The sequence below is a fragment of the Dermacentor variabilis genome, unplaced genomic scaffold, assembly GCF_050947875.1.
Source record: "Dermacentor variabilis isolate Ectoservices unplaced genomic scaffold, ASM5094787v1 scaffold_13, whole genome shotgun sequence".
Classification (NCBI taxonomy): Eukaryota; Metazoa; Arthropoda; class Arachnida; order Ixodida; family Ixodidae; genus Dermacentor; species Dermacentor variabilis.
Window position 1 is genome coordinate 43,504,678 of NW_027460291.1, and position 23,210 is coordinate 43,527,887.

General features: G+C 46.6%; 1 long non-coding RNA gene across 1 annotated transcript; it reads right to left on the reverse strand.

Annotated features, from left to right (window-relative positions):
* Positions 1-143: 143 nt before the first annotated feature.
* On the reverse strand, positions 144-20,718 carry LOC142566726 (uncharacterized). Its single transcript, XR_012825118.1, has 3 exons — positions 20,562-20,718; positions 19,250-19,370; positions 144-384 (listed from the first exon to the last, which is right to left on the reverse strand). It is a non-coding gene; the product is annotated as an uncharacterized LOC142566726 (long non-coding RNA).
* Positions 20,719-23,210: the final 2,492 nt, after the last annotated feature.

Consider the following 23,210-nt stretch of genomic DNA (forward strand, 5'->3'; position numbering starts at 1 on the left):
CTGTATTGTATAGCAGCGCATGTAGTGCAATGTATTTTATTGTACATTATTGTTGTGGGTTGCATTATATTGTATTGTACTGTAGTGCATTGCATCCTATTTTATTGAAAAGGCGCAACAATTCTTTACATATTTATTATCGAAATTACATTCAAGTTCCAACGCCTATCCACGAGAGAAGTTGGTGATGTGTTTGGAAACTTGCAAACGAAGGGGACTCGTAGCAAAGCCGTAGCTTGCGCTAAAAGCCCCGTCTATGTCTTGCCCCGATCTTGAGGCCAGCCACGACGCACTCAATCGCAAATCACTTTTTCACAGCAGTCAGGGTAGACGCCGGTGCCTTTGACTTTACGGCATCCGGGATATCCGCCGACTACGCCACAGCTGCAGAGGAAGGAAAGATTACTATTTAAGCACACTGTAAACCTGTTTCAGGTTCATGTAGAAGGGGCAATTGAATATGGGTCATAATGTGCGGAACAACACGAATGAATGCGTAGACGTATTAGCGGGAAAATGAATAAACGGAAGAAAAGAAAGCATAAGATCACATATAGTTACAATATTCAAAACAGCTTTCAAGAGCGAAGTCAGCTCCGCATCATAACGCGGAACCCTTGGACAGATGAGCCATAAAAAAACCTGATGGAAAAAAACTACACTGATGATTACGATGCTCCCTAATGCGAAATTTGAGCGCAGCTCTGTACTTGTTTTCATTGCATGATATATTGAGGTAAAGGGTTTGAGAGAGCCATGTTGCAGCGTCGGCGATCGCCGAAAATTTTATCTGCGGGTCAAGCGCGTCGGTTTTTATTTATGACTCGTCGAAGGTTCCAGTGTAATCGGTGATGCCACGAAGCTTCCAGAAAGTACCTGACAACTGGCGTCGCGCATGCAATCAGATTACAAAACAACCGCAAACCATGACAATCGGAACATGTGCGAACGAGTCCAAACCAAGCAAACCAAACAACCGCGAGCGAGAGCTGATGCGAGCAGACGAAAGAACGGTGCGAATGGTCCGGCTGAGAAGAGTTACGAGTGCGCATCGAGTGGTTCGGCGGGTCCGCATGACACCAGCTGCCCGCGCAAACGTCACTGAAGGGGCCTTTCTCATTGGTCTCCGCCGTTCGCGGCTCGCGTCTTTCATATCCCGCTTGCGTTCGCTCCTTCATCTTTCGCTGTGCTCGTTCGCTCGGTTACGCCGACGACGACGACGCTCGCCGCATGCAACGGGCGCCAAAGAGCGACGCTCTAAATCAAGTGGTGTCGTTATTTGCAGTATTTCACAGGACAACTAAAAACATCACTTTCAAAATGCAACCACAAGAATTACACAACGATTCTTACAAACTTGTCTATAGTATTAGCATTTAGAATACCATTTAAGACCCTATTCCAAAACCCAACAGCCGATGGGGAGAATGAACCTTTGTAAGTGACATTTTAAAATGAATGGCCGATCTCTCGTCATTTGTTCGGTTCAAATTTTGGGAGGGGTGCTTTACGTATTATTTTATTTATGTTAATATAACCGGGATACGAGCAGTTTCGTAACTTTGACTAAGCTACACTTCGCCGTGTAGCCAGTGTGGTGATGCCTGTTGAGTACGCATTGCCTTCACATTTTTATTTTGTGAGTATTTAAAATAAATAAATATTATTGAGCTCTTCTGTTGATTTTTCCAATGTAATAATTAGGTATTTTTTATGGTTTGGATATAATTGGAACAAACGCAAGAGCACGTCTTACAAGAGCCGCCATTGTAGACAATTGAACATGCGACGGGGCTCTACTTCACTTTCTGCGTCAAAACCAAACTGTTTGAGGGCTGTCGAGGATATTGCCTCGATATGTATGTCGCACTTTCGTTTGTTTGATAAAGTTGCCCTTATGTTTTTAACGGGGCTCGCTTTTCATATCCGTGCCCTTTAATGTGTATTTAGGCTACTGAGTATACAGATAGGAAATACACATGATAACTTTCATTCACCTACTTCTCCATGATGTCGCCTATACGTTAGGCGCTTTCTTTATCCTTTTATTTATTCGCGGAAGCTTCCCGTCGTCTAAAGTCCGAGACACATGGAGCGATTTCCAGTGCGATCCGTCACACGACCATTCGCTCGGCAGCCGCACTCAACAGGTTCTCAACAGAATCCGCCGCATGCGGCGCCGAATCGCACGCCGTGCATGTGACCAACTTGATGAATATTGTCGTGCGACTGCCGCGTGGCTAGGACGACAGCAGCCAATGACAGCGCCGGTAGCGTGAACGTCATGGCCACGTGGTAGGCCCAGCGGGGCTGGGCCGTCGAGCGAGCGCCTCGCCGCTCCGATCAATATTGTGTTTTCCCCTTTTTCTTTCTCTGCCTGATCCAAACGCTGGCCTCTTTCGCCGATAACGGCGGCACATAAATCGGCTACAATTTTTTTCTGAGACGAAATATCTTATAGAATAAAATGACCTCGAAAGAGTGCGTGTTATAAAACGTTGTGCGAAATAGTAAATCGTCGGCGTGATTTCTACTCGGAAGCGGTCAGCGCAGACGCGCAGTAATCGCATACACGAATCGCCTCGTGTGACTGGCGTCTATACTCATCGCTACTAACAGCATCGGGAAAACTAATCGATTTTCACTTAAGAGCAACATAACCGTTCAGACATTGATTGTGCTGACGAATTTAGGCTCTTTATTACGAGCTGCCGACGCATCGCAAGGGCGGCGGATAGACGACCGGTGATCGATAGGCCTACACCGTCTCCCAGCGATCGCAAGCGATCATTCGGTTCCGTCGGCGCCGATGAAATCAAATGTAGAGCGATTTAAGCGAGACGTAACAGCGTATTGGTTGCGCCGACTAACATTGGCGCTTCGTTATACGAGCTGCAAGCGATCGTGTCACAAGTGCCACCGGTGTCGCATTCGATAGCCGAGCGAGCTATGTCGGCTGGATGCATCGGCGGCTGTCAACGGAGCCGCACTGCGAATGCGGCCTTGCGGAAACACGTCTACGGTGTTTTCGGATTCACGTGTTTATGTTCTCATCGTTTGTTTCAAACAAGAGAGCTGTGCAAACTCGTTTGCTTTCGCTTTCGGCTACAAGTATCGCAGCATTCCGAGCTTCCACGCACGAGCGCCGGTTCTGGGAGGAGCTACGCGCCGCTCGCTAATTCGTACCGTGTGTCCGGAATCGTCGCATGCGGCAAGTCCCGCACGACTCGCCGTACGACCGATCGCACGGAAAATCGCAACATGTTTCTTGCGCATAAGTACGGAGTGACAGACAAGGACATCGACCACGTGTCCCTCGACTTGACCATATAGTTTCTTTGCGGGGGGCGGGAACTAGTCAAGCTTTCTGTATCAGCTTCTTTTCCCTTACCTCCCCCATCACGTTGATGGAAAAAATAAAGGTTATTATTATTATTATTATTATTATTATTATTATTATTATTATTATTATTATTATTATTATTATTATTATTATTATTATTATTATTATTATTATATGCAGATCAAAGACAACTGCTGCGCCACAAGCTTATGGCACTACGCAATCACACACTGCCGCTTTGAACGATGCTTGTACCACGGCCAAGTTAGTGGCCTTGAAAGAACGGCTTTCATGACAATGAAATATTTTTTTCTATTAGTACCGGTCATGTGCTCGAAATTCAAGGAACGATTTCATGTGACCCATTCGTTCTTGATGCTTCCTCTTCTCTTTCTTTTTTCACGTTGTATATTTCGATGTTTGTATTATATGATGTGATAATTGTGCTCCAAGCAATAAATAGAGTAGATGCAACGATTACAAAATAAAATTGGCACATTGGCTTGAAAGCGAGGTATTGAAAACGAGAGCAAGGTTGCACTCCTGGACGTTCCTCTCACGGTGTTCCAAAAGTGCACGGAGGCAACAAGGTGTGAAGCGCCGTGCGAGAAAGCTGCAGCTGTGCACCGGGAACGTCGCCTGTGTATAGCGCTTGCCACGCGTGTCACGACGCTGGTGTGATAAGCGCCGGCGGCACTGTTACCGGCGTGGCACCTCGACGCTGCATCAGGTGACACCTACGGAAAACCCACGGCGTGTTTTTGTCGCCCAGTAAAAGGAGAGATAGATTTAGCGTGACGTTTACTGTCCGTTATACTCAGACTAGGGGCGGAGTGGAGTGGAGGGGTATTCTCTAAGCGTCCGCCTACTGAACATGTCCATTTCATCTGCTGCTAAAGTACTGTATATTGACTGGTTTGGGTTATGCTCCTGAAGGAGACAGGCGCTTCCAGCGAACCAACAGTTCAGCAGCAGATGAGATGGACACGTGCACTGGGTGGACGATTACAGAATACCCTCTCCCTCCCAATGTAAGCACCAAGGTGTGTTATGCACACAGCTGCTCTGAAAGAACGCCCATGTGTTTGCGCAAAGCTCTCATGCCGGCAGTGCAAGTCAGAAAGCTGCCCCATCTCCGGCAGAGCATGTCGACGTGTGTCGTGGCCTTCGTCGCTTTTGCAGCCAAACATACGACGCGTTTATGAAGACTTTCTAACGTTTCACGTGCGTCGATACCGGGACTGCACGACGGCGCCCATAGCGGCCTCGACGGCACCTGCGAGAACGCGCCTTGAGTTCTCGTATAATTGCTATTTCAGTAAATGCCTGTGCAGCACTGAGTTGCTATTTGGACCCACGATTTTTCCTAGTGATATTGGTCACATATCCGTAGCCTGTAGCTTTGCTGAAACCTTCTTATGGTGAATGCAATTTTTTTTTCAGTGCAAAGAAGATGATCTATGCCTTCATCAGCTTCTACACTGTGGCATGCACCGCTGTCACTCTTTCCTATCTCATACAAGAAACATTTAGTATTGGTTGGGTCAATCATGAGCTTATGAACTGCATCGCTGGAGAGGCAGTTTTGCACCGGAATCCTGAGTTCCATGTTGGAGTCTATCGCATGTAATCTCGAGCTTTCCGCAGGAATTACAACCCAAGTTCCTCTGGACAATCGGCAGCAAAGTTCAAAAAACGACGTGCATCACTCGCTGCAAGATGTTGTACAGCGGCGATACATGTATGCTTTTGGCGATCCGCCCACATATCATCAGCAGTGGTGTCGCCTGTAATGTCGCAATGACCCGCGATCCACTCGGCCATTATATCACAGCGAAAACCCCTCGGTACGTCGGAAGCCTTCCGTGCTTCATTTACTAATGCACTGCTTACTTTCCCCACATTGACTTCTTTTTATGCACAACAATGAAGCTCGCAAATCATTTAGAATTGCCGTTCAAATACGCCTTGATAGAGCTCTGTATGCGATACTCTCTGCTTTACGCTTCATGTGGGTAAAGTCAAGGCGATATGAGGGCAGCTTCACGAAGACAAAGGCTTTCGCAAGAGTCAAGCCATTGTCAAAAACCACCGAAGCACCTTCCTTATATAATAAGAAGCCAACAAAACACTGACATTAAGGACAACATAGGGGAAATTACTGGTGCTTAATAAATGAAATGAAGAAACGATGAATTAATGACAATGAAAGTGGATGAAAAAACAACTTGCCGCAGGTGGGGACCGAACCCACACCATTCGCATTTCGCGTGCGATGCTCAACCAATTGAGCTACCGCGTCGTCGTTTCCCAATGCACTTTCTTGGGTGTTTATGTTTCCTAGTAGAACCCTGGGAGGGTTAGCCAGCGCCACCAATCACTGACCTTGGCGGCGGACGTGGAACGTCCTTTTTGCCGTAGGCGTCACGAGAACGTTATCTTTTTGGGTGAAGGCGACTCGTCAATAAATTCACACGTGCTACCTCAAGGCATCAATGTTGCCGGATTCGAGACTCTCGCTATGTGATAAACGAGAAGGAAGGGGATTAACCAAGGGTCGCGATTTTTTTTATTAGTCATATCAAAAGAAGCCAACAAACACTGACACCAAGGGCAACTTAGGGGAATTACTTGTGCTTAATAAATGAAATAATGTAACGATGAATTATTGGAAACTAAAGTTGATGAAAAAACAAGTTGCCGCAGGTGGGGATCAAGCCCACAACCTTCGCATTTCGCAAAGGTTGTGATGATGATGATGATGATGATGATGATGATGATGATGATGTGTGTGGTGTTTTATGGCTCAAGGGCCAGGTTTGGCCAAAGAGCGCCATGACAAGTGGTAATGTTGACGATGTATTATGGATGGCGTGCACAATGAATTCCTCACGGTAGATGTCACATGGCTGTAAAAGGGCCTAAAGTCTGTAGCTGTAAGTGGCGTAGAATATATAGTTGCTAAAATAACGACGGTGACTAGGCAGTGATGTGGGCTATGGCAATGAGCTGTCGTTAAAACATTATGCAATAAAACGACACTGACACCAGAGTTTCAAGAGCGCTCTTGAATGCAGGGCTGTTAGTCACGTGCTAAAAATTGCCTGGCCAAATGATATTCAGAATGTCGGTTTCGGCTAAAAAATCTAAGACTATTTGCAGTTTAAAAAGCGGTTCGTCACTAAGAAAAAATGCAGGATGGAGAGGTATATTTTCCCGATATGCAGAAGGGAAATACTTTTTCCTCTCCGTTTCTATTGCAGGGCACTGGATAAGAACATGGAGGACTGTCAGGCTATCGCCGCACCTATTACAAGTAGGAGGATCCCCGCCAGTCAAGAGGTAGGAGTGAGTACTGTAAGTGTGTCCTATCCTTAATCGGCAAAGAAGTACTTCCTTGTACCGTGCTGTTTTGTCACTTATCCAATTCCGCAATCTTGGTTTTATAATATGTAACTTATTCAATGTTTGTGTATCCCACTCTGCTTGCCAACGTTTCCTCAATTTACGGCGCAGAAAGGGCTTTAGGTCTGTGGCAGGAATGGGGATATTTCCATCTGTGTCACTAAAACTCACTGACGTAGCGTTTTCGTCAGCAGCTACGTTGCCTTTTATACCTTTATGGCCAGGTACCCAGCATAGAATAATCGTTTGGTTGCAGATATATGCGGAGCACAACAAACTATACAGCTCACTCAAAACGGGATTCTTATGCTTTCGTAAGCTAATTAGGGCTCTCACGACACTTAATGAGTCTGTAAAGACAACAGCCTTAGCGACATTTCTGTGCCTTATGTGTTTAATAGCCGAAAGTATACCGTATGCTTCTGCCGTAAAGATACTGGTGTGTGGGTTTAGTGGCCCTGATGTTGAAAATGAGGGTCCGAGAGCTGCGTAAGCAACACCAGCAGGAGACTTCGAAGCATCTGTGCAATATTCGTCACAGGAATACTTCTCTTTAAGTTCAAGAAAATGCGATTGTATGTGAGCCTCAGGTGCTTCTTTCGATATTTCTAAGAAGGAGATGTCACATTTGATAATCTGCCACTCCCAAGGCGGTGGAAGCCCTGTAGGAGCCATAAGGACATTGTGTATAAGAGGGACCCCTGTATTTCCTGAGAGTGCTTCCAACCAGAGGGACAGAGGAGGCCTACTGGCCGGGCCGTTACGAAACAGCCTAGCAGTGGACAAGTCGCATATAGTAGCATGACTAGCATGTTTAACATCTGAGCTAACTTTCAGGGCGTAGGAGAAAGTTAAATATGTCCTTTGGTAGTGTAATGACCATTCGTTTGATTCGATGTCGAGGCTTTGCACAAGGCTAGTCCTAAAGGCGCCTGTAGCAAGGCGGATACCTAAGTGCTGAATAGAATGTAGCATTTTCAAAGCGCTAGGTGCAGCAGAATTATAGACTATTGCTCCGTAGTCAAGCCGTGTTAATATTAGACTTTTGTAAAGTTTTAAAAGGCACCGTCTGTCGCTTCCCCAAGAGGTACGTGACAAGAGCTTCAGGAGATTCATAGTGTTGAGGCACTTTGATTTCAGATACTTCAGGTGTGGTACAAAAGTCAGCTTACTGTCTAAAAGGATTCCTAGAAATTTGTGTTCATGGCTCACAGACAGCCGTTCTCCATTTAGATCTATTGCGGGGTCCGCAAGTATGCCTCTCTTGTTAGAAAACAGGACGCATGTGCTTTTTTGTGGGTTTAGCTTGAAACCGTTTTTGTCCGCCCACATACATAATTTATTTATGCAAAGCTGTACTTGCCGCTCGCAGATAGTTAGGTTACATGATTTGAAACCTATCTGGATGTCATCCACATATACAGAATAAAACATGCTACGTGGTATGGCAGTCTGGATCGAGTTCATTTTGACAATGAAAAGAGTGCAGCTCAGCACACCACCTTGTGGAACACCAGCCTCTTGCGTAAATGGACGAGACAGAGCGTTACCAACTCTAACACGGAACGTGCGATTGGAGAGGTAACTCTGAATCACGTTCAGCAAGTTGCCTCGAACTCCCATTTCAGACAGGTCTCGGAGGATTCTATAGCGCCAGGTTGTGTCGTATGCCTTTTCCATATCTAAAAATACTGATAGAAAGAACTGTTTGTGGACAAAGGCATCTCGGATATTTGTCTCGATGCGGACAAGGTGATCTGTTGTGGATCTACCCTCTCTAAAACCGCATTGAAAGGGATCGAGTATCTTGTTACTTTCAAGAAAATGGATGAGGCGATGGTTAATCATTTTCTCAAATAATTTGCATAGACAACTTGTCAGAGCTATAGGCCTATAACTGTTGTGTGATGAGGGGTCTTTGCCCTGTTTGAGAATGGGGATTACGATAGCTTCTTTCCAGGCAGAAGGAATGTAGCCGGCAGAGAACATGGAATTGAAGAGTGACAGTAGTGTTTTTTGGGTTTCTGGGTGTAAGTGTCTGATCATCTCATACATTATTCTGTCACTTCCTGGAGCGGACTTGTTGCAACAGTTCAGTGAGGCCTGGAACTCAGCCATACTAAATGGACGATTGTATGCTTCATTTGATGTGCTTTTCCGACCCAAATGCAGCTGTTCTGCTAGTCTCTGGTATTTTAGGAATGTTTCTGTGTAATGAGATGTACTGGAAATGTGCTCGAAATGTGCTCCTAGACAATCAGCTTGGTCCTCAAGAGTGTCTGCTTGTGTGTTTACTAATGGTAGAGGATGGGAGTTTCGCGGCCTTTTAATTTGTTTACCCTGTTCCAGGCTTTTCTTTCGTCTGTATAAGAGTTAATTCCGGAAATGTATTTTTGCCAGCTATTCCTTTTGGCACGGCGGCGCGTTCTTCTGCCTTCCGATTTGACTTTCTTAAAGCTGATAAGGTTTTCGATAGTCGGACAGTCACGGAGCTGATTCCAAGCCTTATTCTGTTTCTTTCGTGCTTCCTTACATTCGTCGTTCCACCAGGGAACACGTGGTTTATTAGGCGATGCATTTGTTTGAGGGATACACATTGACGCTATGTCGAGAATAAATGCGGTTAAATATGACACTGCATCGTCAATACTGAGTGCACGAATATCATCCCAGGTCATATATGTTAGCTGTCCGTATCGCTGCCAGTTCGCTGAGTCAACTTTCCACTGGGGTACATGTGGAGAACATTCGTCCCGTTTCCTTAATTTTAAAACAATCGGGAAATGATCACTCCCGTATGGGTCCTTATGTACATTCCACTCCAAGTACGGCACGACTGTACTTGAAACAATGGAGAAATCTATAGATAAAATGTCTTGTGCGCAACGCTGTAAAAAGTTGGCTCCTTCTTATTTAGCAAGCATGCACCCGTACTGAAGAGGAAGTTTTCAATCAGACGCCCTCTGGCATCACACCAAGAGTCGCCCCACAAGGTATGATGGGCATGTAAGTCTCCAACGACAATGTAGGGTTCCGGAAGTTGCGCAATAAAGCTTTCAAATTCAGTTTCGGAGAGTTGACAGTTGGGAGGAATGTATAAGGATGCAATTGTCAGCAGCTTACTAAAAAGCACTGCTCTGACTGCAACGGCCTCTAGGGGCGTTTTAAGCCGTAACTGCCGGCAAGCAACACTCCTATCTACTATTACTGCCACACCGCCCGACGAGGCAAGGGCCTCGTTGCGGTCTTTTCGGAAAATGGCATACATTCGAAGGAAGTTTGTTTGCGAAGGTTTAAGATGTGTTTCTTGGTCACACAGCACCTTTGGGGTGTACTTATGTAAAAGTTCCTTAATGTCGTCTAGGTTGTGGAGTAAACCCCTCACATTCCATTATATTATCTGTGTATCCATAATGTATGTGTTTTGTGCTGTGTGTCAAAGAAATATAGATTAGATTATCTCACGGGACCTTTCCAGGCCTCGTGAAACGAGATCTCTCTACCTTCCGGACGCGCTCGAGGGAGCTGCGCCGTTCCTTGGGCGCCTGAGGCGCCGGATTTGTGTTCGTATCCATCACCTCGTCTGAGGCGGTGGATAGTGCCTGCGCAGCGGGCACGTTCGCGGGGGTGGTGGGCCTATCTGCACGCGCAGTGGCCCTGGGTTAAACAGGCCCGAGGGTCTGCTGTTCCTCCTTTGAGGGGGCCCGAACAGCGCTGGCTCTTCCGGCCGGGGGGGGGGGGGGCTGGTGGCGTGACCGCCGTCACACTCCGTGTGACTTGGGCGGCCGCCGAATGATGTAGCGCTGCCCCCCGGCGCGCCACATCGGTGTAAGACGTACTAGATTGGTTCATCGAGAAGCGCTTGCGCGCCTCTTGGAAGGAAAGGTTCAGTTTGATTTTGATTTCGATGATTTGTTTTTCTTTTTTCCAGGCTGGGCAAGAACGGGAGTATGCTGGGTGATCCCCGTCACAGTTAGCGCAATGGGTGGTGCAAGTGCAAGTGTCAGATGAGTGCTCGTTTGGTGCACATTTTGCACAAGTAGTGCGCCCTCGGCAGCTTTGTGAACCGTGCCCGAACCGCTGACACTTGAAGCATCGGCGTGGGTTAGGAATGTATGGCCTTACACGGAGTTTGCAGTATCCTGTTTCTATTGAGCCTGGCAGGTTGCTAGTTCCAAAAGTTAAGATTATGTGTTTTGTGGGGATTTCCTTGCCGTCACGCCTAATCGTTATTCTCTGGACCTTTACAACATTTTGATCTTGCCATCCCTCAAGTAGCTCACTTTCACTAAGATCGAGCAGGTCATCTTCAGAGACGACACCGCGGACAGTGTTCAAAGATCTATGTGGGCCTACTGAAACTGGAATGTCCCCAAAAGCAATTAGTTTTCACAATTTACTGTACTGTGTCTTGTCACGAAGTTCAAGAAGAAGATCGGCGCTTCCCATTTTAGTTACTTTGTAACCTGGGCCGATGGAGTTTGCCAATGATTTTGCCACAACAAAAGGAGATATTGTTCGGACTGTCTTGCTTTCATGTTGACTGTGAATAACATGGTATTTTGGGAATGTTTCTTTGTGACTCATGAAGAAGTTGAAGGAAACTTCGGTGCGCCCCCTCTTGAAGGAGCGATCAGGTAGTGGAGGGAAATTTGATTCCATTAGTAATAATAATATATTCGGCAGGGATGGCCGCCGCCCACCATGGAGCCCAACCAGGGGACGACACAGGACGGGAAGTATTTAGTTCTGCGCACGCCAGCGGTACATCCCCACTATAACCAAATACCTATACCCGAGGTTGGGCATAATGCACAAGGTTAACCCTTGCTGCCAGGAAATAAGGAAGTAATAAGAAGTGAAGACAGGAAGGATGAAAAAGGTGACAGAGAAAGACGAAGATAGTAGAGGATGACAGGAAAAGGCGACTGCCGATTTCCCCCGGGTGGGTCAGCCCGGGGGTTCCGTCTACGTGAAGCAGAGGCCAAAGAGGCGTGTTGCCTCCGCCGGGGGGCCTTAAAGGTCCAAACACCCAGCATCGGCTCAACCCCCAGGATCCCCCTTTCCCCGGACACGGCTAAGCAGCGCACGGCTACACGCGGGAGGGTCCAACCCTCGTGTGCTCGGGTACGTGGTGTCGCCACACACCAAACGCCTGCTGACGCAGACGCCCCTGCGGGGGAAAGGTTGTGTCTTCTAATGATATGACTAATAAAAAAAATCGGGCCCCTCAGTTAATCCCCTTCCTTCTCGTTTAGAAGCACCTTCTGTAATACGTGTGCACGACCAGCGGTGAAGTCGTTCTTATCATCATCATCATCATCAGCCTAGTTACGCCCACTGCAGGGCAAAGGCCTCTCCCATACTTCTCCAACTACCCCAGTCATGTACTAATTGTGGCCATGTTGTCCCTGCAAACATCTTAATTTCATCCGCCCACCTAACTTTCTGCCGCCCCCTGCTACGCTTCCCTTCCCTTGGAATCCAGTCCGTAACCCTTAATGACCATCGGTTATCTTCCCTCCTCATTACATGTCCTGCCCATGCCCATTTCTTTTTCTTGATTTCAACTAAGATGTCGTTTACCCGCGTTTGTTTCCTCACCCAATCTGCTCTTTTCTTATCCCTTAACGTTACACCCATCATTCTTCTTTCCATAGCTCGTTGCGTCGTCCTCAATTTCAGCAGAACCCTTTTCGTAAGCCTCCAGGTTTCTGCCCCATATGTGAGTACTGGTGACACACAGCTGTTATACACTTTCCTTTTGAGGGATAGTGGCAACCTGCTGTTCATGATTTGAGAATGCCTGCCAAACGCACCCCAGCCCATTCTTATTCTTCTGGTTATTTCAGTCTCATGATCCGGATCCGTGGTCACTACCTGCCCTAAGTAGATGTATTCCCTTACCACTTCCAGTGCTTCGCTACCTATCGTAAACTGCTGTTCTCTTCCGAGACTGTTAAACAATACTTTAGTTTTCTGCAAATTAATTTTCAGACCCACCCTTCTGCTTTGCCTCTCCAGGTCAGTGAGCATGCATTGCAATTGGTCTCCTGAGTTACTAAGCAAGGCAATATCATCAGCGAATCGCAAGTTGCTAAGGTATTCTCCATCAACTTTTATCCCCAATTCTTCCCACTCCAGGCCTCTGAATACCTCCTGTAAACATGCTGTGAATAGCATTGGAGATATCGTATCTCCCTGTCTGACGCCTTTCTTTATAGGGATTTTGTTACTTTCTTTGTGGAGGACTACGGTGGCTGTGGAGCCGCTATAGATATCTTCCAGTATTTTTACATATGGCTCATCTACACCCTGATTCCGTAATGCCTCCATGACTGCTGAGGTTTCGACTGAATCAAACGCTTTCTCGTAATCAATGAAAGCTATATATAAGGGTTGGTTATATTCTGCACATTTCTCTATCACTTGATTGACAGTGTGAATATGGTCTATTGTTGAGTAGCCTTTACGGAATCCTGCCTGGTCCTTTGGTTGACAGAAGTCTAAGGTGTTCCTGATTCTATTTGCGATTACTTTAGTAAATACTTTGTAGGCAACGGACAGTAAGCTGATCGGTCTATAATTTTTCAAGTCTTTGGCGTCCCTTTTCTTATGGATTAGGATTATGTTAGCGTTCTTCCAAGATTCCGGTACGCTCGAGGTTATGAGGCATTGCGTATACAGGGTGGCCAGTTTCTCTAGAACAATCTGACCACCATCCTTCAACAAATCTGCTGTTACCTGATCCTCCCCAGCTGCCTTCCCCCTTTGCATAGCTCCTAAGGCTTTCTTTACTTCTTCTGGCGTTACCTGTGGGATTTCGAATTCCTCTAGGCTATTCTCTCTGCCACTATCGTCGTGGGCACCACTGGTACTGTATAAATCTCTATAGAACTCCTCAGCCACTTGAACTATCTCATCCATATTGGTAACGATATTGCCGGCTTTGTCTCTTAACGCACACGTCTGATTCTTGCCTATTCCTAGTTTCTTCTTCACTGTTTTTAGGCTTCCTCCGTTCCTGAGAGCCTGTTCAATTCTATCCATATTATAGTTTCTGATGTCCGCTGTCTTACGCTTGTTGATTAACTTAGAAAGTTCTGCCAGTTCTATTCTAGCTGTAGGGTTAGAGGCTTTCATACATTGGCGTTTCTTGATCAGATCTTTCGTCTCCTGCGATAGCTTACTGGTTTCCTGTATAACGGCGTTACCACCGACTTCTATTGCGCACTCCTTAGTGATGCCCATGAGATTGTCGTGCATTGCTGCAACACTAAGGTCCTCTTCCTGAGTTAAAGCCGAGTACCTGTTCTGTAGCTTGATCCGGAATTCCTCTAGTTTCCCTCTTACGGCTAACTCATTGATTGGCTTCTTGTGTACCAGTTTCTTCCGTTCCCTCCTCAAGTCTAGGCTAATTCGAGTTCTTACCATTCTATGGTCACTGCAGCGTACCTTGCCGAGCACGTCTACATCTTGTATGATGCCAGGGTTCGCGCAGAGTATGAAGTCGATTTCATTTCTAGTCTCACCATTCGGGCTCCTCCACGTCCACTTTCGACTAACTCGCTTGCGGAAAAAGGTGTTCATTATCCGCATATTATTCTGTTCTGCAAACTCTACTAATAATTATCCTCTGCTATTCCTAGAGCCTATGCCATATTCCCCCACTGACTTGTCTCCAGCCTGCTTCTTGCCTACCCTGGCATTGAAGTCGCCCATCAGTATAGTGTATTTTGTTTTGACTTTACCCATCGCCGATTCCACGTCTTCATAAAAGCTTCGGCTTCCTGGTCATCATGACTGCATGTAGGGGCATAGACTTGTACCACCTTCAATTTGTACCTCTTATTAAGCTTCACAACAAGACCTGCCACCCTCTCGTTAATGCTATAGAATTCCTGTATGTTACCAGCTATTTCCTTATTAATCAGGAATCAGACTCCTAGTTCTCGTCTCTCTGCTAAGCCGTGTAACACAGTACATGCCCGCTTTTTAGCACTTTATATGCTTCTTTTGTCCTCCTAACCTCACTGAGCCCTATTATATCCCATTTACTACCCTCTAATTCCTCCAATAACACTGCTAGACTCGCCTCGCTAGATAGCGTTCTAACGTTAAACGTTGTCAGGTTCAGATTCCAATGGCGGCCTGTCCGGAGCCAGGTATTCTTAGCACCCTCTGCAGCGTCACAGATCTGACCGCCGCCGTGGTCAGTTGCTTCGCGGCTGCTGGGGACTGAGGGCCGGGGTTTGATTGTTGTATTCATATAGGAGGTTGTGGCCCAGTACTGCACCAGGGTGGCCAATCCTGCTCTGGTGAGAGAGTGCGTTACCGGTTCTGGTCACCGGGATCTGGCCGCACTCCAGGCCTGTTTGTGCAATTTTCTCAACACACGTTTTTTTTGTATTTTCCGGTGGAGAATTGCGCTGCACCGGGATTTGAATCACGGTCCTTTTGCACTGGAGACGGATACTCTACCGTCCCCGCAGGAGTTAAATTAAAAATTGGAGAATGGGGTTTTGCGTGACAAAACCACTTTCTGATTATGCACGCCTTAGTGGAGGACTCCGAAAATTTCGACCACCTGGGGTTCTTTAACGTGCACCAAATTCTAAGTACACGGGTGTTTTCGCATTTCGCCCCCATCGAAATGCGGCCGCCGTGGCCGGGGTCCGATCCCGCGACCTCGTGCTCAGCAGTCTAACACCATAACCACTGAGCAACCACGGCGGGTCCCGCAGGAGTTGTACGCCTCATTTAACCTACAGTGGTGCCCAATTTGATCAGTCAAGGTGGGCCAATCTGAGCTCGGTTATACCGCATGGATGGCACTCGGCTAGAGAACCTGGTATTTATGACCTGCACATGTGTGGCCACACATAATTGAGGATATATAATTTTTTCTTTTAGGAGGGTTTCCGTAAAGTGATAAAATAAAGGAAAAGACATTAAAAAAAGAAAAAAAAGGGGAAAAAATGGAACATAACTTGCGATTTGAACTCATGATCCTTCAATGTTGCGCGGAAAGGTAGCTCAGCCGGTTGGTTCGTCAAGCCTGCGGTTACTTTCAAGCGCCATAGCTCCTGCTCCGAGCCTCATACCTATGTGGAAAGGGGCTCGTGTTGTCCGCGACAGTCGATTGGTTGGAAGGCATAATTTCTTGGAAAAATGGCCGCCAGAGGAGCAGCGTGAACTCGAGCGGCTTTAGAGACTAGGTAAACTGCCTTAAAATATTTAGACTTGAGGGGAAGCTTCGTTAACAAACTATAACACGGCAATCAGCACTCGAATATAATTATAACCCTAATAATAATTGTAAATATTCATCTCATCTATAGGATCTAAAGCGCGCGCTGTTTCTTGCCTCTGCGTGTAGTAGTTAAGAGAGCCAGTTTAAGGGCGGAGAAGAGGGAAGGAAAAGAAAGCAAACTTGCAGCGCCGTGGTTTTAAGGCGCAACCGTGGTAGAGAAACGGAAAGGCGATATAAGCATGCGTGGCCATGATACGCACACGACAAACTGCCTTACAATATTTAGAATTGAGGGGTAGTTTCGTTAACAAACTATAACACGGCAATCAGCACTCGAATATAATTATAACCCTAATAATAATTGTAAATATTCATCTCATCTATAGGATCTAAAGCGCGCGCTGTTTCTTGCCTCTGCGTGTAGTAGTTAAGAGAGCCAGTTTAAGGGCGGAGAAGAGGGAAGGAAAAGAAAGCAAACTTGCAGCGCCGTGGTTTTAAGGCGCAACCGTGGTAGAGAAACGGAAAGGCGATATAAGCATGCGTGGCCATGATACGCACACGACAAACTGCCTTACAATATTTAGAATTGAGGGGTAGTTTCGTTAACAAACTATAACACGGCAATCAGCACTCGAATATAATTATAACCCTAATAATAATTGTAAATATTCATCTCATCTATAGGATCTAAAGCGCGCGCTGTTTCTTGCCTCTGCGTGTAGTAGTTAAGAGAGCCAGTTTAAGGGCGGAGAAGAGGGAAGGAAAAGAAAGCAAACTTGCAGCGCCGTGGTTTTAAGGCGCAACCGTGGTAGAGAAACGGAAAGGCGATATAAGCATGCGTGGCCGTGATACGCACACGACAAACTGCCTTACAATATTTAGAATTGAGGGGTAGTTTCGTTAACAAACTATAACACGGCAATCAGCACTCGAATACGACGAGAGAAATAATTGAGACGTGGAAAATTCCCTTAAAATAAATCTGGTTTGCGAGACAAATGCTTGTATGTATTGAATCTCTTAAAAGATGAGGGGGGAAATATGCGCTATCCGAGAGGGCATCGTCAGCACGAGACCGCCACCAGGCTCCTTACGGGGATGAGGAGAGCTTCGCGGCCGGAACGAAGCCTCCCCTCTCCGCCGGCCAGGCGTGGAAAACGCGCTTTCCGATCGCTCAAGGTTGCGCAGGAATAGTGTAGCTCTAGCGTCTAGGAAAAGCTTTAACAGGTGCGAGGACGGCACGCATAGCGTGGGAAGCTAGCCGCCGGAATAGCTATCTTCGAGAGCTATTCTATATTATATTATATTATACTTCGAGAGCTATGGCTGATGCTTTTCTATATATATGTATTCATCTCATCTATGCGATCGCATGCGCGTGCTGTTTCTTTGTCTCTGCGTGTAGTAGTTAAGAGAGCCAGTTTAAGGGCGGAGAAGAGGGAAGGAAAGGAAAGCAAACTTGCAGCGCCATGGTTTTAAAGCGCAACCGTGGTAGAGAAACGGAAAGGCGATATAAGCATTCGTGGCCATGATACGCACACGACAAACTGCCTTACAATATTTAGAATTGAGGGGTAGTTTCGTTAACAAACTATAACACGGCAATCAGCACTCGAATATAATTATAACCCTAATAATAATTGTAAATATTCATCTCATCTATAGGATCTAAAGCGCGCGCTGTTTCTTGCCTCTGCGTGTAGTAGTTAAGAGAGCCAGTTTAAGGGCGGAGAAGAGGGAAGGAAAAGAAAGCAAACTTGCAGCGCCGTGGTTTTAAGGCGCAACCGTGGTAGAGAAACGGAAAGGCGATATAAGCATGCGTGGCCATGATACGCACACGACAAACTGCCTTACAATATTTAGAATTGAGGGGTAGTTTCGTTAACAAACTATAACACGGCAATCAGCACTCGAATATAATTATAACCCTAATAATAATTGTAAATATTCATCTCATCTATAGGATCTAAAGCGCGCGCTGTTTCTTGCCTCTGCGTGTAGTAGTTAAGAGAGCCAGTTTAAGGGCGGAGAAGAGGGAAGGAAAAGAAAGCAAACTTGCAGCGCCGTGGTTTTAAGGCGCAACCGTGGTAGAGAAACGGAAAGGCGATATAAGCATGCGTGGCCATGATACGCACACGACAAACTGCCTTACAATATTTAGAATTGAGGGGTAGTTTCGTTAACAAACTATAACACGGCAATCAGCACTCGAATATAATTATAACCCTAATAATAATTGTAAATATTCATCTCATCTATAGGATCTAAAGCGCGCGCTGTTTCTTGCCTCTGCGTGTAGTAGTTAAGAGAGCCAGTTTAAGGGCGGAGAAGAGGGAAGGAAAAGAAAGCAAACTTGCAGCGCCGTGGTTTTAAGGCGCAACCGTGGTAGAGAAACGGAAAGGCGATATAAGCATGCGTGGCCATGATACGCACACGACAAACTGCCTTACAATATTTAGAATTGAGGGGTAGTTTCGTTAACAAACTATAACACGGCAATCAGCACTCGAATACGACGAGAGAAATAATTGAGACGTGGAAAATTCCCTTGAAATAAATCTGGTTTGCGAGACAAATGCTTGCATGTATTGAATCTCTTAAAAGATGAGGGGGGAAATATGCGCTATCCGAGAGGGCATCGTCAGCACGAGACCACCACCAGGCTCCTTACGGGGATGTGGAGAGCTTCGCGGCCGGAACGAAGCCTCCCCTCTCCGCCGGCCAGGCGTGGAAAACGCGCTTTCCGATCGCTCAAGGTTGCGCACGAATAGTGTAGCTCTAGCGTCTAGGAAAAGCTTTAACAGGTGCGAGGACGGCACGCATAGCGTGGGAAGCTAGCCGCCGGAATAGCTATCTTCGAGAGCTATTCTATATTATATTATATTATACTTCGAGAGCTATGGCTGATGCTTTTCTATATATATGTATTCATCTCATCTATGCGATCGCATGCGCGTGCTGTTTCTTTGTCTCTGCGTGTAGTAGTTAAGAGAGCCAGTTTAAGGGCGGAGAAGAGGGAAGGAAAGGAAAGCAAACTTGCAGCGCCGTGGTTTTAAAGCGCAACCGTGGTAGAGAAACGGAAAGGCGATATAAGCATGCGTGGCCATGATACGCACACGACAAACTGTCCTCTCAAAAGTGTCCTCTCAAAAGTGTCCTCTCAAAAACGAAAAATACGTGTGAAAAATGCTTGCTGACAAATGTGAATGCAAAACGGAGAGAGAGCGAGAAAGAAAGGTGAAACAAACCTTGCTGTGGTAACATGGCCGGTCCCGTCATCTCCAATATAACAAGTCCATCTTTCACAAGGCTCCTCCAGGTACACTGGCTCTCCTGCAGTTATTTCTGTTCCGTCTAATTGGCATTTACCTGAAGAAAGAAACCCATTGGTGCACATCAATGTTTTGCCGAGAAATGCTTTCGGTGGCGTACGAATTAAATGGTGAATGATGATTCGACGCTTTGAAACTGGAAGGTTAACTTCTCGACAACGCGCATGCACACTTGCACACATGGCTCTAACCAATCAGCCAGTTGACGTCAGCCGTGATTTCGTTCTCGACTGAATGCTAAAAATGTAAATAAAATGTTGTAGGTAAAGAGGGTTGCGTCCGGTGCACGCTTGATGACAGTTTATGCTTCAATGCTATGCGTCGTGTTCGGGTACAGCTGGCAATTTACGCTCGTGCTTCACTACAGCGCGACAGCGCGTGACGAGTTTCAAGCACCAAGGAGTTAAACTGGTTCGCACGTTATATTCGCTTCCGCTAGTATGAATAACATGATCTAGAAAAAAAATATGCGGATCCTAAGAACTGTGGGAATCGGTGGAATCGAAGGTCCTCGACGGCTTCCGTCGAGCTATGAATACTGACACACTTGGTCTAGCGGTGCCCACAAAACTACAAGTATTTACGCGCGTACGTGCGAGAGCTACGAAGCGCAACGATTGACATTTACCGCATGTACGTGCAATGCTGCAAAAAATATGTCGATTGTCGCGACCCATTCGAGAGCCGTTGATACCTGTGCTTTTCGTTCGCACCCATTTTTGTGACATAAACCGGAGCCACTACGGAAGGGCTTCCTCTTCGAACTGGTCTCCTCTGACGGCACCACTGTTCTTCGTGCTGTCCCACTGCACGGCTCAGCTGTCTAAGGGAACTCCCACTACGTCTACCCGGCGGGACACCGACGTTTGGCCAAAGCCCAAGGAAGAGGCAAACGAGCTTGGCCAACATGCTACACCTAAGCGACTCAATAATGCTATAGCAGTACCGGGACGGACTCACCGATGTCAATGACTGCGCTGCCTACACACGATCGGCCAGCTTTGCAAAGCACAGTAAAAACCTCGCGAAGATGCACGTATGTGACGTCAATATCAGCCAACCAGGTCAACGCCTTTCGTACACTGTCTTAGGAATCGGCCCGCTTTACTCGGCGTGCGCGACACGCTGAACCCCGAGGAAGTATACGCAAAGCAAGGTTTGCATAGCGAACGGCCTGTTTCTGCGACGGCCGCCTCCAAATGAAACAAGGAAAAAAAATGGTGCTTGCCATTTTCTACGCGCGCTACGCCTAACGAAACAGCGCTTTCCACTGCGTGCCATTCTGAAAAAATGACCGCTGCGGAAACCAGAAGAAAAGTTTGAAGCTGCATGATGAGGGCCGCTACTTCTTCTGCCACTGCGACCAGCTTGATAAATAAGCTTTAACGTCTTCTAGACGTCTCCTTTCGATGCGAAGGGCAAGGAGTAAAAATAGGCTGGTTCCCCCCCACCCCTCTTCTTCTGCCGTAAGTATCTCCTTTCGGACTCTCGAAGACATCGCCTCCTCGGCCGCTATGAGATATCGCTACGCTCGGCAGTGTGCTATCTCTTCCAACACATAGCCTTGACCTAAGTAACCTCGAACGTTGAAAATAAGTTGCATCTTGAGAAGACACGGGAGTTACTCGATCGGTGGAGTTGGCCGCACTTGGTCTGAATAAATGATAACGGCTAGGGATTGAGTGAGCGATAGGGATGTGCTGGCATTATCAAAAATACCGGAGATGTTGGTGAACGGCTGGCACGCTGCTGCAAGCGTTGGGCGAAGGTTGTTTAAACCTAAAGAGTCAGCTCAAACAACTTGCATACACGCGTGCACTCATTTAAACTGCGGACTATTGTTAAGACTCGCAGCTGACTGAAGACCAGGAACGATTTCATTATCTCAAACAAAAAGAAAATATTTAGATTGTGTAGAGAAGGACTATATGAGGGTTTATCTATGACGTCTGCAATTTTGCAATAGATGGCCACTTATGAACTTATGGCCTTACAGCTTTTAACGCGTTAGCATTATAGGCCAACTTTACCCACTCTGACGGCAGCAACGAAAAATATGGACCGATCCCGAAAAAAAGGCAGGGCTGTCTAACACAACGTCTCAAAGCACTCGCTGTCACAAGGGAAGAATGCGAGAAAATGGCATGTGACGCCCGCTTCAGGCGTTTTAAAGTGTGTACTTGGCGCGAAAGATGCATCGGTGCGATCGTGGCTACAGCGCCAGGCAGCTGTGCTGGCAGGCCTACGACCAATCCCATCATCGCTCTCGCATTTCTTCAATGCATTACGGGTGGGCGTCACCCACTTGGGAGGTATCGCACACACAACGCGAGGTATGTTGAGCGGCGTCACCATGTGAACAAAAGATCACGGATACGGGGGTATACAAACGTCACTTTGATAAATCAGATTGCGCAAGGCCGCCCCGTAACGCATGCATGTAAGCTGTCGAGACGCCGCAATCTCTGTATGTGGCTCATAGTTAGCGGTGCTAAGTATAGAGGCCTAGCTTTTTCGTAAAAAATTATATGTAGATTTCTTCGAAACACCTCATTGGGAAGTCCGCGCGCCACGAGAGACAAAATCAAAGACACGTGTCTTTGTTAAGTACTGATTAGGTCATGATGAGTGATCAATATAGGGCATTGTGGCGCAAGCGCCAAGTATGACCAAACAGCTTTCTTTATCGAACGTGCCTGGACTTGGTTGACCGTGGCTTGGGGGCGCTGTAGTGCCTCGAATAACCCTGCAGGGAGGAAATAAACTTATCACGTGTCAGATGATGGGATAGGACCACGGTATGTGAGCCCGAAAGCCCATATGCTTTACCCAATAAATAAGAAAGAAATTGCACTGCAATCACACGCATATACTGCCTTTTTTAATGCCTAATATACCTACTTTGCCTGCGCGGTTTCGTTCGTGCTTTGTTTCGTTCATTTATGTTTCGCATGGAAGCGGCACCTGTTATGCCTTATGTTCTGCCTTAACACTCGTGTAAGGTTCCTTCCCGGAGCTAACAGTATCAATAAAAGAAGAAAGAAACACGCTGCACTCTTGCCAACGCGTGGAGCAGCTCTTCCACAAGATTGCCGCGTGTGTAATGTCGCGCGGCACGTCGCCCAAGAGAACCACTTGGCGAAAGCTTCGACTCAAATACATTCCAGCATATGCGTCGCATCTGAACATCTTACATATTTATGTTAACAGCGCATAGCAGTACGCCGTCAAAGAAATGTTAAGGCAAGTCGGTCTACAAAACGTCTACGGACGAACTATACACTACCTGGATTCGTTTTCACAAGGATTGTGAACAGTGCCGCCAATTGAAGAGAAATATTCCAGACCTGGGGACTCAAGGTCTTGTCTAGTAAAACTTTTCGTAATTTAGGAGAGACGTGCGATGACGAGGAAGAAGGAACAACACAGAGAAGGGAAGAAACCACAGTCTGGAAGGCAAGCGGGCCCATAAAAACGCGTTGTAATGCATCTATAGTACTCACCTACGAGAAGGGGGATGACACGAGCATATTAAGCCACCTTGCGCACGAATTTCGAGCCTTTACGTAAATAACCTCTGGCCCGTCAATCGATTTGAACACACTCTTGCTTCATGTTAAGAATATGGCTTCCCAGTGCGTAACTAACCACGTTCCGTTAAAAAACAAGCGACCGCAAAGAAGAAGCATATATGGATAACTCGGGAAGTCACCCACCCAAAGCATCATGTAAGAATGATACCCAACTCTATTAAATATCATGGATCATGCACATCCAAAACGAACAAACTAGCATGCGCAGTAGCACATTTTCGACAGACAGCCAAACATGTCAAGGAGTATTATTTTCATGTGCCGCTTAGCTTTCTCACAAACAG